The sequence below is a fragment of the Sciurus carolinensis genome, chromosome X, assembly GCF_902686445.1.
Source record: "Sciurus carolinensis chromosome X, mSciCar1.2, whole genome shotgun sequence".
In the NCBI taxonomy this organism is placed as follows: domain Eukaryota; kingdom Metazoa; phylum Chordata; class Mammalia; order Rodentia; family Sciuridae; genus Sciurus; species Sciurus carolinensis.
Window position 1 is genome coordinate 61568554 of NC_062232.1, and position 14232 is coordinate 61582785.

Consider the following 14232-nt stretch of genomic DNA (forward strand, 5'->3'; position numbering starts at 1 on the left):
TTTATTTAAGGTCTTTATAAATTTTGGAGATTAGTGCTCTGTGTGAAGTGTGTGGAAAAGATTTTCACCCACTCTGTAGGCTCTCTTTTCACATTATTAATTGTATCTTTTGCTGAGAAAAATCTTTTTAGTTTGAGTCCATTCCATTTATTGATTCTTGCTTTGATTTATTGTGCTTTGGGAGTCTTGTTAAGGAAGTCTGGTCCTAAGTAAACATGATGAAGATTCAGGCCTACTTTTTCTTCTATTTGGTGAAGGGTATCAGGTCTAATTCCTAGATCCTTGATCTATTTTGAGTTGAGTTTTATATTGGGTGAGTGACAGGGGTTCAATTTCATTTTATTGCATATGGATTTCCAGTTTTCCCAGCACCATTTGTTAAAGAGGCTATCTTTTCCCCATTGTATGTGTTTGGCACCTTTGTCTAGTATGAGGTGACTGTATTTATGTTGGTTTGTCTCTGTGTCTTCTATTCTGTACCATTGGCCTACCTATTTTGGTGCCAATACCATGCCATTATTGTTACTATTGCTCTGTACTATAGTTTAAGGCCTGGTAATGTGATACCTCCTGCTTCACTCTTCCTACTAAGGATTGCTTTGACTATTCTGGGTCTTCTTTTTCTTCCAAATGAATTTCATGATTGCTTGCTCTATTTCTGTAAGGTACATCATTGAGATTTTAATTGGAATTGCATTGAATCTGTATAGCACTTTTGGTAGTATGGCCATTTTGATAATATTAATTCTGCCTTTCCAAGAACATGAGAGATCTTTCCATTTTCTAAGGTTTTCTTTTATTTCTTTCTTTAGTGTTCTGTAGTTCTCATTGTAGAGGTCTTTCACCTCTTTTGTTAGATTAATTCCCAAGTATTTTACTTTTTTTGAGACTATTGTGAATGGAGTAGTTTTCCTAATTTCCCTTTCAGAGAATTCATGACTTATGAATAGAAATAACTAGATTTATGAGTGCTGATTTTATATCTTGCAATTTTGATGAATTCATGGATTAGTTCTAGAAGTTTTCTGATGGAGTTTTTTGACTACTCTAAATATAGAATCATGTTATCGCAAATAGTGACAGCTGGAATTCTTATCCTATTTGTATCCCTTTAAATTCTTTGGTTTGTCTAATTGCTCTGGCTAGTATTTCAAGCACAATGTTGAATAGAAGTGCTGAAAGAGGGCACCCCTGTCTTGTTCCAGCTTTTAGAGGTATTGCTTTCAATTTTTCTCCATTTAGAATGATATTGGCCATGGGCTTAGCATAAATAACCTTTAAAATGTTGAGGTATATTCCTACTATCACTATTTGTTCTAGAGTTTTGAGCATGAAGGGGTCTTGTATTTTGTCAAATGCTTTTTCTGCATCTATTAAAATAATCATGGGGCTGGGGAGATAGCTCAGTCAGTAAAGTGCTTGCCTTGCAAGTACAAGGCCATGGGTTCAATTCTCAGCACGACAAAAAAAAATAATAATAATCATGATTCTTAACCTTAAGTCTATTGATGTGATGAATTACATTTATTGATTTCCAGATATTGTACCAACCTTGCATCCCTGGGATGAACCCCACTTGATCATGGTGCACTATCTTCTTAATATGATTTTTATCTGATTTTCCAAAATATTGTTAAGCATTATTGCATCTATGTTCATCAGATCTATTGGTCTAAAGTTTGCTTTCCTTGATGTGTCTTTGTCTAGTTTTGGTATCAGAGTGATTCTAGCCCTATTTTTGGAAGGATTCCCTACTTTTCTATTTCATGCAATACTTTGAGGAATATTGATATGAGTTCTTATGTGAAGGTCTTATAGAACTCAGCTGAGAATCCATCTAGTCCCAGGCATTTTTTGGTTGGTAGGATTTAGATTGCTTCTTCTATTTCAGTGCTTGAAGTTGATCTGCTTAAATTGCATATGTACTCCTGATTCAGTTTGGGAGGATCTTATATCTCTATAAAACTTGTCAATACCTTTGATATTTTCTATTTTGTTCGAGTATAGCTTTTCAAAGTTGCTTCTAAGTATGTTATGTATTTCAATGGTGTCTGTCTTGATCATTTTCATCATGAATTCTAGTAATTTGAGCTTTCTCCTTCTCTTTGTTAGTGTGGCTAAGGGTTTATCAATTTTGTTTACTTTTTCAAAGAACCAACTTTTTGTTTTGTTAATTTTTTTAATTGTTCATTTTGTTTCAACTTGATTGATTTCAGTTCTGAATTTAATTATTTCCTGTCTTTTGCTACTTTTGGTGTAGTTCTAATATTCTTTTTCTAGGGTTTTGAGATGTAATATTAGGTCATTTAGTTGTTGACTTTTCATTCTTTTCTGGAATGCACTCCATGCAATGAATTTTCCTCTTAGTACCGCTTTCATCGTGTCCCAGAGATTTTCATATGTTATAACGTCATTCTCATTTTCCTCTAAGAATTTTTTATCTCCTCCCTGATGTTTTCTGTTATCCATGTGTCATTCAATAGCATATTATTTAGTCTCCAGGTGTTGGAGTAATTTCTGTTTATTTATTTTATCATTGATTTCTAGTTTAATTCCATTAAGATCTGATAGAATACAAGGTAGTATCTGTATTTTTTGTATTTACTAAGGGCTGCTTTGTGGCATAACATATGGTTTACTTTAAAGAGGGTTCCACATGCTGCTAAGAAAGTGTATTCACTTGTTGATGCATGGAATATTCTGTGTATATCTGTTAAGTCTAAGATATTGATTGTGTTATTGAGTTCTATATTTTCTTTGGTTAGTTTTTGTTTGGAAGATCTGTCCAGTGATGACAGTGGTGTGTTAAAGTCACCCAGAATTATTGTGTTGTAGTCTATTTTGTTCCTGGAATTGAGAAGGCTTTATTTGACGTATATGGTTGTGCCATTGTTTATTATCATTATGTCTTCCTGATTTATGGTTCCCTTAAGTAGTATGAAATGTCCTTCTTTATCTCTTCTGACTAACTTTGGCTTGAAGTCCACTTTATCTGATATAAGGATGGAAACCCCCACTTTTTTACTGAGTCCATGTGGGTGGTATGTTTTTTCCCATCCTTTTACCTTTAGTCTGTGGATGTCTTTTTCTATGAGATGGGTCTCTTGCAGGCAGCATATTGTTGGGTCTTTCTTTTTAATCTAATCTGCCAGTCTATGTCTTTTGATTGATGAGTTCAGACCATTAACATGCAGAGTTATTACTGAGATATGATTTGTATTCCCAATCATTTTGGTTTATTTTTGTTTTTTAACTTGACTCAGTTTCTCCTTTGGTTGATTTTTCCTTTAGGGTAGTTCCTCACTTTGCTGACTTATATTGTTGTTTTTCATTTCCTCTTTGTGGAATATTTTGCTGAGAATGTTCTGTAGTGTAGGATTTCTATTCATAAATTCTTTTATTTTGTTTATTATGGAACGATTTTATTTCATCTTCAAATCTGAAGGTTAGTTTTGTTGGGTATAAGATTCTTGCTTGGCAACTATGTTCTTTCAGAGCTTGAAATATGTTGTTCCAGGCCCTTCAAGCTTTTAGGATCTGGGCTGAGAAATCTACTGATACCCATGTTGGTTTCCTCCAATATGTAATTTGATGCTTTTCTCTTGCAGCCTTTACAATTCTATCTTTATTTCGTATGTTTGTAATTTTCATTATAATGTGCCTTGTTGTGCATATGTTTTAATTTTGTACATTTGGTGTTCTGTAAGCCTCTTATAGTTAATTTTCCATTTTATTCTTCTAGTTTGGGAATTTTTCTGATATTATTTCATGGAATACGTTGTTCATTCTTTTGGTTCATATCTCTGTGTCTTCCTCAATCCTGGCAATTCTTAAATTTGGTCTTTTCATGATATCCTATCTCATCCTGCAGAAAACACAACTCAAAGTGGATCAAGGACCTAAGCATTAGACCAGAGACCTGCACCTACTAGAAGAAAAAGTAGGTTCAAATCTTCATTATGCTGACTTTGCAAACAAAGTCCTCAACAAGATACCTAAAGCACAAATAATAAAATCAGGAATAATTAAATGTGATGTTATAAAACTAAGAAATTTCTTCACAGCAAAGAAAACAATAAAAAATGTGAAGAGAGAGCATACAGAATGGGAAAAATATCTTTGCCACTTGCACTTCAGTTAGGTCATTAATCTCCATGATATATAAAGAACTCAAAAAAAATTAACACAAAAAACCAACCAATCAATAAATGGGCAAAGGAAATAAATAGACACTTCATAGAAGAAATACAATCAGTCAACAAATACTTGAAGAAATGTTCAACATCTCTAGCAATTGGAGAAATGAAAATTAAAACTACCCTCAGATTCCATCTCACTCCAGTCAGCATAATTACCAAGAATATGAATAAAAATAAATATTGATGAAGACATGGGGGAAAATGTATTCTCATACATTGTTGGTGGAACTGCAAGTTGGTGCAAACAGTCTGGAAAGCACTATGGAGAATCCTCAGAAAACTTGGAATGGAACCACAATTTAACCCAGTTATCATACTACTCATCATATACCCAAAGGCATAAAATCAACATAGTATAGTGACTTGGTCAAATCAGTATTTATATCAGCTCAATTCACCATAGCTAAGCTATGAAACCAACATAGGTGAACTTTGACAGGTGAAAGGGTGAAGAAAATGTGGCATATTACACAATGGAATATTACTCAGTCATAAAGAATGGAATTATGGCTATTGCCTGTAAATGGATGAAAAAGGAGATTATCATGCTAATTGAAATAATCCAATCCCCAGAAAAAGAAAATTCATAAAATTGAAAATACAAAAAGTTGGTTCTTTGAAAACATAAAGAAAATTGATGAACTCTTAGATACACTAATGAAGAAAAAGAGAAAAAAATTTAAATTACTAAAATTCATGATGAAATAGGAAATATCAACATGGACACCATTGACATACAGAAGATAATTAGAAATTATTTTGAAAATGTATACTCCAATAAAATAGAAAATCTCAAAGACATTGACAAAGTTCTGTAGCCATATGATCTACCCAAACTGAAGCAGGAGAACATACACAATTTAAACTGATCAATTTCAAGCAATGTAATAGAAGACACCATCAAAAGCCTACCAACTAAGAAAAGCCCAGGACCAAACTGATTCTCAGCTGAGTTCTAGAAGACCTTTGAAGAAGAATTAATGCCAAACTGATTCTCAGCTGAGTTCTAGAAGACCTTTGAAGAAGAATTAATGCCAATACTCCTCAAATTATTTTATGAAATAGAAAAGAAGGGAACCCTCCCAAACTCATTCTATGAGGTTAGTATCACCCTGACACCAAAACCAGACAAGGACACATCAAGGAAAGAAAACTTCAGACCCATATCCCTCATCAAAAGAGACACAAAAATTCTCAATAAAATTTGCCAAATCTCATACAAAAACATATTTAAAAGACAGTGCATCATGATCAAGTGTGGTTCATCTCTGAGATGCAAGGATGGTTCAACATAGAGAAATCACTGAACACAATACATCACATCAAAAGACGTAAAGACAAGTATCATATGATTATCTCAACAGATGCAGAAAAAGCATTTGACAAACAGCACCTCTTCATGTTTGAAACAGTAGGAAAAACTAGAGATTGTAGGAACATACTGCAACATTGTAAAAGCTATCTATGCTAAGTCCAAGGAAAACATATTCTAAATGGAGAAAACTTGAAAGCATTCCCCCTAAAAACTAGAATAAGTCAGGGATGCCATCTTTCACCACTTCCATTCAATATCATCCTTGAAATTCAAGCCAGAGTAATCAGATGAATGAAATTAAAGGGATATGAATAGGAAAAGAAGAACTCAAACAGTCACTATTTGTCAATGACGTGATTCTATATTTAGAAAATCAAAAAAATTACATTTGCAAACTTCTAGAACTAATAAATGGATTCAGCAAAGTAGCAGGATATAAAATTAATACCCATACATCAAATGCAGTTCTATACATCAGTGGTGGATCCTCTAAAAGAGAAATTTGGAAAACTAAATCATTCACAATAGCTTAAAAACAAATACTCAGGAATCGATCTAACAAAAGAGATGAAAGACCTCTCCATTGAAAACTATAGAACACTAAAGAAATCAATTGAAGACCTTAGAAGATGGAAGGATCTCTCTTGTTCTTATATAGGTAGAATTAATATTGTTAAAGTGGCCATTCTACCAAAAGGGTTATACAGCGTTAGTACAATTCCAGTTAAAATCCCAACAACATTCATCATAGAAATGGATAAAGAATCATGAAATTCATTTGAGACCCAGAATAACCAAAGGAATCATTAGCAAGAAGAGTGAAACAGGAGTTATCACAATAACAGACCTAAAACTACACTTCAGAGCTACAGTAACAAAAATAGCATGCTTTTGGCATCAAAATAGGCATGTAGACCAGTGGCACAGAATAAAAGCCACAGAGACAAACCCAAATGGATACGGTTATCTCATACTAGACAAAGGTGCCAAAAACATATATTGGAGAATAGATAACCTCTTCAACAAATGGTGCTGGGAAAACTTGAAACCCATATGCAGCAAAATGAAATTAAACCCCTGTCTCTCACTCTGCACAAAACTGAAATCAAAGCGAATCAGAGACCTAGGAATTATACCATAGAGCCTGTGCTTAATAGAAGAAAAACTGGGTCCAAATCTTCAGCATATTATTTAGGACCTGACTTCGTTAACAAGACTCCTAATGCAGAAGATATAAAATCAAGAATCAATAAATGTGATGGATTCAAACTAAAAAGCTTCTTCTCAGCAAAGGAAGCAAGCAGTAAGGTGAAGACAGAGCATAAAGAATTGGAGAAAGTATTTACCACATGCACATCAAATAAAGCACTATTATCCAGGAAGTATAAAGAACTCAAAAAACTTAACACCATGCAATCAATTAACCCAACCAATACATGGGCTAAAAAACTGAGCAGACATATCACAGAAGAAAATATACAATCACTTAACAAATAAATGGAAAAAAAAATGTTCAACATTTCTAGAAATTAGACAAATAAATATCAAACCTACTCTAGGATTTTATCTCACTGTAGTCAGAAAGACATTATCAAGAATACTAGCAACAATAAGTGTTGGTGAGGATGAGGGGAAAAAGGTATACTCATACATTCCTGGTGGAACTGCAAATTGGTGCAACCACTCTGAAAAGCTGTATGAATATTCCTCAGAAAAGTTGGAATTGAACCACCATTTGACCCACTCCTTGGTCTATCCTCAAAGTACTTAAAGTGAGCATACTATAGTGATGCAGCCATATCAATGTTTATATCAGCTGAATTCACAATAGCTAAACTGTGGAACCAAGCTAGGTGCTATTCATTAGATGAATGGATAAATAAACTGTGGTATATATACACAGTGGAATATTATGCAGCCTTAAAGAAGAATTTGACATTTGTCGGTAAATGGATGGAGTTGGAGAATATCATGCTAAGTAAAACAAGCCAACCACAGGGATGGGGTTGTGACCCATTAATAGAGTGCTTGTCTAGCATGTATGAGGCACTGGGTTCGATCCTTGGCACCACATATAAATGAATAAAATAAAGGTATTGAGTCCACCTATAAAACACACACACAGACTGCGCAGCGGCGGCAGCGGAGGCGGGCGGGAGCTGAGTGCCCTGAGTGCACGTGTAGAGAAGCTGCTGCATCAGCCCGCGGCTGGAGGCACCCCAGTCCCCTTCGGAAACTTCGGGGTGTGCTCGACTTTCGCGGCCCCGTCACCCCTTCAGTTCTGTGCCCTAGGCGAGGAGGCCGGCTTGTGGGGTTGAGTGGCCTGGGCTGAGGGCGCCGAGAGCAGGGCGGCTAGGATGACGGCGTTGATAGCGGTGGTAATCACGGCCTCAGCAGGCGGGAAGATGAAAGGTAGCCGGATCAAGCTGGGAGATGTAACACCACACAATATTAAACAGTTGAAGAGATTGAACCAGGTCATTTTTCCAGTCAGCTACAATGACAAGTTCTACAAGGATGTGCTGGAGGTTGGAGAGCTAGCAAAACTTGCGTATTTCAATGATATTGCTGTAGGTGCAGTATGCTGCAGGGTGGATCATTCACAGAATCAGAAGAGACTTTAAATCATGACACTAGGATGTCTTGCAACTTACCGAAGGCTAGGAATAGGAACTAAAATATTAAATCACGTCCTAAACATCTGTGAAAAAGATGGCACTTTTGACAACATTTATCTGCACGTTCAGATCAGCAATGAGTCAGCAATTGACTTCTACAGGAAGTTTGGCTTTGAGATTATTGAGACAAAGAAGAACTACTATAAGAGGATAGAGCCTGCAGATGCTCATGTGCTTCAGAAAAAAGTCCCTTCTGGTCAGAATGCAGATGCGCAGAAAACAGACAACTGAACAAATTACAAATGAACTTTCTTGCACTTGCTTGTGCAAATAAAAGAGAGGCCCATTGATTCCCTGCCCCTGTCCCCCCCGCCTTTCCTAAACTTTCCTCCCTCCTTGTTCTTGTTTTTCCTCATTTCATTTCTTTCCTCTAGAAATTTTAATACTTTCAAGGAATTTTAAAAATAATCATGTTTGGATTGCTTTAGTTTTCTTTTTTTTCCTTTTTCTTTCTTTCTTTTTTTTTTTTGGTGGGGTGGTTGGATTGAAATAAGGAGGAGGTACATCTGTTTAGTTTCACAGTTAAAACGTATGGTCCCCAAAATTTGGGTAGCAGATGATTTCAATTCTTTTCCCCTTATTTCCTGCTTTCACATTGAAGGGCAGAGCCTACAAATATTGTTTATTTCTAAAGATAAAAAGAAGCAGCAGCAACATCTTGTTCTGTAATTCATAGACAAGTTTAGTGTGTTTGTGGTACTTTAGGTTTTTAAAAACTATTTGTGGAACGTTAATCCCTAGACATTGCCTTCACTCCACCTTTAGCCCTTCTGAGCACTCTCTCAGGAGTTGAACCATCGTTATCTTCGTAAGAAATATCAAACTTATTTAGGTTTTTAAAATGATCCCCCCCCCGCCCCCACAACTGATTGATGAGGCAGTTTGGGTAGGTGTTACATTTTGGTCTGAAAGTATTTGAGTTAAACTGCTTTTTTTTTTTTTTTTTTTTTTTTTTTTTTTTTTTTTGCTAATGAGTGAGCTGGTTATTAGCAGATTTGTTTTTCTTGCTATTGATTTTTATTAGAGTCATTAAGTTTTAGAGTGTGAGCTGGTGAGATCTTTCTTTTTCTTTTTTAAATATCCCAGCTAGAGAGATGGCCTTTAACTGACCTAAAGAGCTTTGTTGTGATGTTTTTTCTCCAGCCCTTTTCCTTCAGTAAGCCCAATAATAGTCTAACCTTAAAAGTGGAGTTGATGTCCTTATAGGTCAGTATCCCTAAATCAACCTGAAGCAGGTGTTTTCTCGTAGACATATTAAAAAATAACAAAGGAAACTTAGATGAACTTGTGGCACAGTACATGCATTTAATGTCAACTAATGAAGGCTGTGTGGCCACTGAGCATTTGATTGTGTAGGAAAAAAGTATCTAGACAGTATTTTTGAGAATAACATAGCTATGCTATTGCTTATCTGTTGGAGAACATCCCAGATTTGCTTATACTCTGTGCCTACAATACTGGGTTTAAAGATTTGGGAATAGAAGAATTGTTGGACAAATAGCTTCTGGGAAAGATAGAAGCATAAAGTGTTAATAATGCGGATATCACTGTGACCTCCTCTACTGACAGGATTGGTTTTTGTTTGATCATTTTCTGGCACATAGAGTGACTTTAGCAGGTTGATAACTTTATGAGAGACATCTGAAGTACTTGTGTTTTACTCCCATTGTCCCATCTTCAATATTTAGAAATTTTTGGATTGTCAGTAGTGATGGTTCAAGAAATGTTCTCATAAGAATACAAACAATGCACGGGGCTTGAGTTTTCTGTCATTTAACTTTAAGGAAGTTTGATTCATAATATTTATCCTCATACATAAAATTCTGGTATAAAAGTCTCATCTCCAAATAGGTTCAATGACAAAATTATTTTATAGAATGTTTGTACACACTTTGTAACCTTAAGTTTTTGTTTGAAAGGGTGAGAGTACAAAGTAAAATAGACTTCTATAGTCTTAATTGAGTGCCAAGAAAAATATAAGGAAGATGACTGATGAATGAGTTTATAGTGTTCTAATCCTAAATTAGTAAAAAATGTAGAAAGATCACACTGATTTATTCATTATCAGTTCCTTAAACAATCCAAATGTAGGCTTAGAGGAAAAGTTCAGCATTAAGCACCTTTACCTTTGTGGATAAGCTTCAGCTTGCTCTTGCCAAGAGAAGAGTGCTTGAGTTACAGGAAGTATAACTAGTGTGAAGAATTCAACCTTTTTGTAAACTTCCAGATATCAAAGTCAATTTTGATATATAACTGAGTTTTCTGAGATGACACTGCCTCTATTTTTATAACCATTTCACCTGGACTTTCTAAGCAGTCCTATGAATGTATCCCTAAATGTGGTCATCAAAAACTGAATAGCTGCCTCACGACAATTAAGTTCTTCCTATTTAAAGAGGGAAAAATATTAAAGTTTGATTTGAGTTTGTAGGCTTCCTATCATTGTAGTTTTTCTTTTTTATCCACACTAAAGGATTTCACCTAAATTCTAAGTGTTTGTAAAGGGTTAATTGTCCTACATCAAAGTTGTGTTTAATAATTCCATCAACTTATAGAACAGGAAAATTTGGAAGAAGTAGAAGTTGGGCACTAGTTTGTATGCCTGTGAGTCAGTAAAGACTAAAGTAATACCCATGTTGAGTTGATTATTTTGATATATGATAAAAATAAATCTTTGAGGTAAAATAGTAATTCTATTAACTGGAAGATCACAGGATACATCCATATTTTTCAGGACAGATAATTTTTACAATGGGTTAAGTAGGTTACAATTACACTATGGATTTGCATTTAGGTTCTAAAGAAAAGAATCTGTAGAGAAATCTATGCAGTGTATAATTTGTCCAGATTAGTTTTTATTTGGGGAAAGGAGTTCTGAAATATCTTCAAAGTTTACTCATCAACTGAAAATCTTTCAAAAAGAAAACTATTGGGGAACTGGTGTGTGGTGGTGGGAAAAAAAGCTCCCTCAGTTTTTAGAGGGAAAACTTTAAAATTACTTAAATGGCTAAGCTTACTTGGTGCAGTTAAGAATTAAACTTGTCAATTTTAACATTGCTGTTACATCTGAAATAAACTTATGTGATGTTCTGGTAAAACACACACACACACACACACACACACACACACATATAAAGGAAGCTGATCCCAGAAAACCAAAGGGCAAATGTTTTCTCTGATATGTGGATGCTGATTCATAATGCTGTGGGGGTGGGGGCAGAGGAAGAATGGAGGAACTTTAGATTTGTCAGAGGGGAGTGAGGGGAAGGGGAGGATGATGGGGTTGGGAAAGATGGTGGAATCAGACAGACATTATTACCCTATGTACAAGTATCATTGCACAAATGGTGTGAGTCTGCATCATGTATAACCAGAGAAATGAAAAGTTGTACTCAATTTGTGTATGAATCAAAATGCATTCTGCTGTCCTATATAACTAATTAAAACAAATTTTTAAAAAAATGATCCTAGTTACAGACCTGACCAAGGAAATGAAACACTTCTATAATGAAAATTTTAAATTTCTAAAAAAGAAATTGAAGAACTCATACCAGTAGATCAAATAGCCTCCTATGTTCATTAATTGGGAAAATTAATATTGTTAAATGGCCATTTTACTGAAAGCACTGTACATATTCAATGTTATCCCCATCAAAATATTAATGTCATTCTTTAGTGCCCCCAAATCCTAAAATTCATATGAAAGTACAAAACATCCAAATAGATGAAGCAATCCTAATCAAAAAGATCAATGTTGAAGACACCATGGTATGTGATTTTAAAATATACTATTAAGCTATATTAATACAAACTTCATAGTATTCACATAAAAATAGATATAGACCAAAGGAATAGAATGCACGACTCAGATATAATGTTACACAGCAACAGTCAACTGATGTTAAACAAAGGTTAAGTGACTTATAGATTTTATCTGCTTCAATAAAATAAGTACCCTTAATATTGTAATTTTTATTTTTATTATTTTTAAAATTTTATTTATTTTTATTTTACAGATTGCATTTTGATTCATTGTACACAAATGGGGTACAACGTTTCATTTCCATGGTTGTACATGATGTACATTCACACCATTCATGTAATCATACATGTACATAGGGTAATAATGTCTGTTTCAGTCCACTATCTTTCCTTTCCCACCCCTCCCTCCTAATTTCCCTCTACATAATCCAAAGATCCTTCAATCTTCTCTTTACCCCCTCAACCCCAGATTATGTATCATCATCCACTTATTTGGCTTTTGGAGTTTTGGGATTGGATTATATCACTTAGCACGATATTCCCCAACTCCATCCATTTACCTGCAAATACCATAATTTTATTCTTCTTTATGGCTGAATAATATTCCATTGCATATATATACCACGGTTTCTTTATCCATTCATCTATTGAAGGGCATGTAGGTTGGTTCCACAATCTACTTATTGTGAATTGAGCTGCTATAAACATTGATGAGGCTGTATTACTGTAGTACGCTGATTCCAAGTCCTTTGGGTATATACTGAGGGCAGAATAATTGGGTCAAATGGTAGATCCATTCCAAGTTTGCTGAGGAATCTCCATACTGCTTTCCATAATGACTGCACCAATTTGCAACTCCATCAGCAATGTATGAGTGTGCCTTTCCCCCACATCCACACCAACACTTATGAATGCTCTATTCTTGATAATAGCCATTCTAATTGGAGTGAGGTGAAATCTTAGGGTGCTTTTGATTTGCATCTCTCTGATTACTAGAGATGTTGAACACTTCATATATTTCTTGATCAATTGTACTTCTTCTATGAAGTGTCTGACAAGTTCCATAGCTCATTTATTGATTGCATTGTTTGTATTTTTGGTGTAAAGTTTTTTAAATTCTTTATAAAATTTGGAGATTAGTATTCTATCTGAAGCGCATGTGATAAAGATTTTCTCCCACTCTGTAGGCTCTCTCTTCACATTATTGATTGTATCCTTTGCTGAGAAAAAGCTTTTTAGTTTAAATTCATCCCATTTATTGATTCTTGTTTTCTTTTCTTGTGTTTTAGGAGTCTTGTTAAGGAAGTCTGGTCCTAAGCCAAAATTATGAAGAATTGGGTGTACTTTTTCTTCTGTTTGTTGTGGGGTCTTTGTTCTAATTCCTAGGTACTTGATCCATTTGAGTTGAGTTTTATAGAGGGTATATATGGATTTCTAGTTTTCCCAGCACTATTTGATAAAACGGCTATCTTTTCTCCATTGAATGTTTTTGACACCTTTGTCTAGTATGAGACAACTGTATTTATGTGGGTTTGTCTCTGTGTCTTCTATTCTATACCATTGGTCTACCTGTCAATTTTGGTGCCAATACCATGCTGTTTTTGTTACTATAGCTCTGTAGTACAATTTAAGGTCTTGTATTGTGATACCTCCTGCTTCACTCTTCCTGCTTAGGATTGCTTTGACTATTTGAGATCTCTTATTCTTCCAAATGAATTTCATGATTGCTTTCTCTATTTCTATGAGGAAAATCATTGGAATTTTAATTAGAATTGCATAGAATCTGTATAGTGCTTTTGGTAGCATGTCCATCTTGACAATATTAATTCTGTTTATCCAAGAATATGGGAGATCCTTCCATTTCCAAGGTTTTCTTAATTTTTTCCTCAGTGTTCTATAGTTTTCATTTTAGAAGTCTTTACCTCTCTTGTTAGACTGTTTTATTTAATTTAATTAATTTATTTATTTATTCATTTATTATTTTTTTATTTTATTTTATTTTTTTAGGCTATTTTGAATGGAATAGTTTTCCTAAATGATGTTGTTGGCAAATAGTGATATTGTGAGTTCTTTTTTTCTAACTTTTATCTCTTTAATTTCTTTGGTCTAATTGTTATCCTTGATAAAAAAAAGTGTTTCAAGAGAAGTGGTGAAAGAGGGTATCCCTGTCTTCTTCCAGATTTTAGATGGAATACTTTCAGGTTTTTTTCCATTTAGAATGATTTTGACCATGGACTTAGTATAAATAGCCTTTATAATGTTGGGATATGATTCTTCT

At 34.5% G+C, this 14232-nt stretch overlaps 1 pseudogene; it reads left to right on the forward strand.

Annotated features, from left to right (window-relative positions):
• The first annotated feature begins 7919 nt into the window (after positions 1-7919).
• LOC124972612 (N-alpha-acetyltransferase 50-like) lies at positions 7920-8423 on the forward strand (annotated as a pseudogene).
• Positions 8424-14232: the final 5809 nt, after the last annotated feature.